This window comes from Arachis ipaensis, chromosome B04 (genome assembly GCF_000816755.2).
Source record: "Arachis ipaensis cultivar K30076 chromosome B04, Araip1.1, whole genome shotgun sequence".
NCBI classification, from domain to species: domain Eukaryota; kingdom Viridiplantae; phylum Streptophyta; class Magnoliopsida; order Fabales; family Fabaceae; genus Arachis; species Arachis ipaensis.
Genome location: NC_029788.2, coordinates 11,230,253 through 11,235,652, shown reverse-complemented (window position 1 = coordinate 11,235,652; position 5,400 = coordinate 11,230,253). Strand labels below are relative to the sequence as shown.

Genomic DNA, 5,400 nt, shown 5'->3' with positions numbered 1-5,400 from the left:
TCAATTTTTTAAATAATTTCAATTAATAAATATTAATTTTATTTTTTTAAATTAAGATTTCATTAATCAATAATTAATCCAAATTTAAAAATCAAGATTCATAATCGTGCCTCCATCATTACTACCTGACCGAGCCCTTCTCCCTTCTTTTAAACGTAAACCCGAGCACCCTTCTTCTAAATGTGAAAGGATTCATAACCGCGCCTGTATCATTTTATATTCACTATCCATAATTTTGGTGAAACTATTGAGCAGTCCTCCACCCCCAAACGTAAACCCAAACATTCTTCCCCAGACGCGAACCACAACAAAATTCAGACTGCTCGACTGTATATGCCACCTCAACCTGTCCCAAACACCTGCCATGACGCAACTGGAAGTAGATCCCGACACAATCCGTTAAAAGACACATCTATGAGACATCCAACAGGAGACACCTTCATTAGAATACATGACTCACACACAAACTCATTAACAAAACACACCTATATTAGAAGACAATTCCATAGAAGTTACATTCAACAAACACATCCAAAAAAGACACCTCCATTAAAAGACATGACTCACACAAGACACATTTAAAAAAGACACTCCCAATCAGGACGGACCTAGAGGGGGCGAGTAGTGGCCTCGACCCCCCAAAATTTTAAGAACCTATATTTATTTATGAGATATATGTTTAAAAAATAAAAAATATTATGTAATTTAATAGTTTTATATGTATTATTTTTTATTATGTGATGAATTTATGTCTTAATTGTTTAATTTACTAATGTTTTTTACTTAACTAATTTAATACCATACTCTCAAGTTTTTGTACTTTTTAAATTAGTTTTTATATAATAATCTCTATATTTATTTTAAAAAGAAATTATTTGTTCTTTTATTATCTAGCATATTAATAAAAACTTACATAATTATGTTTTAGTAATCACATTATGTACCTTAAACGTTTTTTATAAAATTTGGCCCCTCCATAATAAAATTTCTGGATCCGTCCCTGCTCCCAGTATATTTACGGGCAACTTCACGGCGCGACACGGAGTAATCCGAGATGGCGTGCATGAAGGCAAAGCACGGGAGGTGCAGTCGCGTTGTCCAGTGGAGAGGGGGATGCAACTTCAATGGAGCTGCGACGGAGACCTGCAGCAGTAGTCGCACAACTGGATGACCTTCCGAGTCTCGCGGTTGTTCGCAGACAGAACGGCAGGCGGCGCTGACTGGGGTTGATGCCGACGACGGTGACTTGCGGTTGCTCGCGGATGGCATGGGGGACGGCGCTGACTGGAGTTGATGCTGGAGAAGAAAACACGAAGAAAGAGGGTTGGGAGGCGTTGCCATTGGGGTTTATGGGATGAGCCTCAATTGCAACAGTGAAAGTTAGGGTTAACTAAGTTTAGTATAAATAATTGGAGTTAATTTGAATTACTATGGTTAATTGGAGATGTAGTTCTTTTAATAAAATGAATTTTGGAGTCCAGTCCAATAAAAATTGATAGGAGTTGGTTGGACCCTTTTAATTAGGTGACGTTTCTGGTGAATGAAGAGAACTCATGATTAAGATGGCTAAAGTGAAAGATCCAACCTGTGAATGACACATGGCCTAAATGGATAGAAGACTAACTCTATTGACTCTGTTGACACAGTGACTTCGCTAAGTCTTCAGTTACCAACTGAAATGGTAATGGTATATATGTCTATTTTTAAATATTTATAAAAATATTTTATTGTATCTATTGACATAATATTTTTTGAAACAATAAATTTCAGCTAAAATAAATTAAAAAAAAAACAAAAATCAAGACTACGAGTCCTAAGTTGTTTAATAATAAAAATGTTAATTATGAATAAAATTGACTCAACAAGTAAATTAAAAAATTTAAAATAACAAATAATTAAATTATCCAAATTAATAAATTATAAATAAATGTTTTTAACTAATATTAATTTAAATAAAATTAAATTTCTTAAATCGATACAAAATGATTTGAAAATTGCACCTAAGAGACTAATAAATATATTAGCAAAATGACACATATAATTATTGTCAGTTAATATGATTTGACAAACCATTAGTGGTGATGAATGTGAAATGAAATAATTATACACACTTTTTCTTGGGTCTTGAAAACATATAATCTGCATGGAGGAGATTGTAGGACCTAGGATAAGTGCTAAACGATTTACACCAATTATAATAAATGCCAAAAAGACCTCGTTCATATATAATAGGAAGTGTGTCTGGAGCATAGTTATCAGAACCGAACCGGTAATCAACCTGGTCATATGACCGGATCACCGGATCACTGGTTCAACCAGTGGATCACGGATTCACCCGGTTAACCCGGTCATAACTAAAAAAAATTAAAATTATATGAATAAAATTAAAATAATATCTTAAAATTTAAAATATAAATCTTTAAAAAAAATTATTAAAATAATTATACAAATTATAAAAAAAAATTTTAACTCGTAAAATTTGAATGATTCGTACAAGTGTTACTAATAACACACGTTTTCACATTATTTTGATAAAAACATCAACTATCTAAAAAAAATTTAATTTTGATATGTACGGCAAGTGTCAAGCAATTTTACACGTATATCTAATTACGTGCCACATTATTAAAAGTAATTATTGTTTTTATTGACGGCGACAATGATCATTCAAAGAATAGATGTAATTGTACGACGGTGTAAAATTTTATATACTGTCAATGTAAAACCGTTTTACATGTGCATCCAATCACATAATATTATATTAGTAAAAATAACTATCAAATTAACTGTGTAAATAATCATCCAAAAAATGAATGTAATAACAGAACTGTGTAAAACACTTTACACCGTACATCAAAATTAAATTCAAAATTTAAAATAAAAAAATTCACCTGACCCAAAGAAAAAAAAATCTCTCAAACGCCCCAAGGTAAATCACACGGGCACACTACAATAATTCTCTGAGTTTGACTAAAATTTCATACACTCATTAAATATATTGACCATCCCATAAGTATCATATGACTATTAAACGGTCAAATATAAGTCATTCTTAACCACCTATCTCCATGCCACCGTAAATTTATTTACAAGAAAAATTAAACGCTTGAAAGAGGGTCATAGAAAAACACCTAGTGAATTAAACATGAGTACCTATACTTTTCCATACCTTTTTAATGGTTTACTCTTGCTAATTCTAATCACTGGCAAAATATTGATTATCGGGGAAAAAGGAAGCATACCGTCGACGTGGCTGCAGCCTCCTTCAATGTAGGGATTGCCATCGGAGTATCCGCGGCAGTAACATCTCCGACCTGAGTGATTGTTCTTTGCAGATGTAATGTTAGTGTTGACACAGTAACCTGAGCAAGGGAGTGTTATGGATGAGTTATGAATCTCCCATTCAAGCACCACCCCAACTTTCTTCAAAACCCGAAGATCTGTCATCACCGGAGAGACTTCGGGGAGGAATCAAGCGAGAGAACATAAGATGAGAAGACACCACATCCAACTCAAAACCTTAAGGTGTCAAGTTAATGGGTCTCTCATCTTATAAACTCCTCACTCTTCCATGCTTTCTTTGATGTGGGACTAACTTCAACACTCCTCACACTTGCAACACTAACAGTGACGTTAAATTCCGAGAGATACAAAGGCAAGGAGGTCACACAGCAGTATTGACCGTTGCAATTTCTGATCTCAGTGTCGTCCACGACGTCCTCGTTGTCGTCGCAAACTGAAACGCAACCGTTAACTTGCGTGCCGTTGGACACCAAGAAAGAGATTTTATTGCATCCAACTGACATAAACTTGTTGCTTTCCTGCGAATACACGAAGGGGCTTCCTCTCAGGTTAACCACTTCTTGCTCAGTATTCGTGGCGTTGTGTTGGAGTTTGCAGTTCCAACGGTGAATTGGATGCATGATTTCAATGGTGCCTTCTGATACATCAATTGATGAGACCTCCACCCCTACAGATTTCAGGTAAGGTGTATGCTTTCGGCATTCTATTTCGAACCACTGGTCTGCATAGCAATACGGTTCATTCATTACAAATGGAAAAGGGATTTCAACATTTCCACATGTGGAATTGCAGTTAGGATGTGCTATACTAGTATTTGTATCTTCGTACTGTGCAGATGCCGGAATATGTGTAGAACCCAGTATTAACAAGACATGAAAGGCAAATTCTAGAACCATTATTGTGGCTTAAAGGTCGTTGTGTGAGTTATTACTTGGTTTGTTGGCCTTTGAGACTTGGACTATATACATCGAGGGTATTTAACATGACAAGGCAGACTTTGACCCGTGGAGATTGGAGTCCACTCTCCACCTTAATTGTTGCTGCTTGCATTGCTAGCCAGAAAGTTGAGAGCATTCTTGTTGATTCTCTTAGTTGAAGAATAGTGGTAAATCACTAACTTTACACGTTAAGCTATGCTACTTATATATACATCAAAATTACTTATCTTCCAAGAAAAATTGCATAAATAACTAATTAACTTTCAGCTTGTAACTAACTTGCTACTAGTTGTATCAATTGCATAACTAACTTTGAACTTTCTAATTTAAATTTGCATATGTAAACCGGATTTGCATTTCAATTTCATCTGGTTGAGCATTTATGTCATATTACATGATAGAGAAACAAATTAAAATCGAAGTTGCGTATAAGAACGCATTTAGTTAAGGACTTTGCTAACTTGTGCCTTAACAGACAAAACAGAGATTAAATATACGAAGACTACTCTAATAAAAACACTAAAAATATTAAAAGATTTACATGTGTCATATTATTATTGGATATTTTTATTAAATTGATTAATAATTTATTTTTTAATAAATAAGAACAAAATCGATTTATTATAGTAACAATAATAAATTCAATTGTCGGCATTATAATTATTAGACCTAATTTAATCTGATCGAATTATATAATCTAAATCGAATATCTTTAAATTTTTTGATAAAAAGACAAATATATCCCTGACTTTTTGTTTTGCGAACATTTAAATCCTATTTTTAATGTATTAAATATATTTAAAATATAAATTAATTAAATGTTTTAATTAATTACGGGTTGAATGGAATACGAGACGGTGTTTGTCTGTTTTTTTTCTTATCTTAAAAAATGAAGACAATAGTACAAGACACTGTACTGTTATAATAATATCCTCTTAGATATTTCATATTTCCAATTATGTGCTTTATTGCAGGAGTAAAAGTCTCAACACATCTGAGCACGAAGAAAGTATAATATAATGTAAGAAAAATAAACAAAGCAAAAATCTATAATATTAGCATACCAAAGCTGCGAAATTTCTACCAAGTATACACTTGTTTAGATAGAATACTAGTTAGTTAGACTACAACAATAAATGAAAATAATTGGAAAAAAGTT

General features: G+C 33.1%; 1 pseudogene; it reads right to left on the bottom strand.

Annotated features, from left to right (window-relative positions):
• LOC107636103 overlaps positions 1 to 4,441 on the bottom strand; it is a 5,745-nt pseudogene extending 1,304 nt beyond the window's left edge.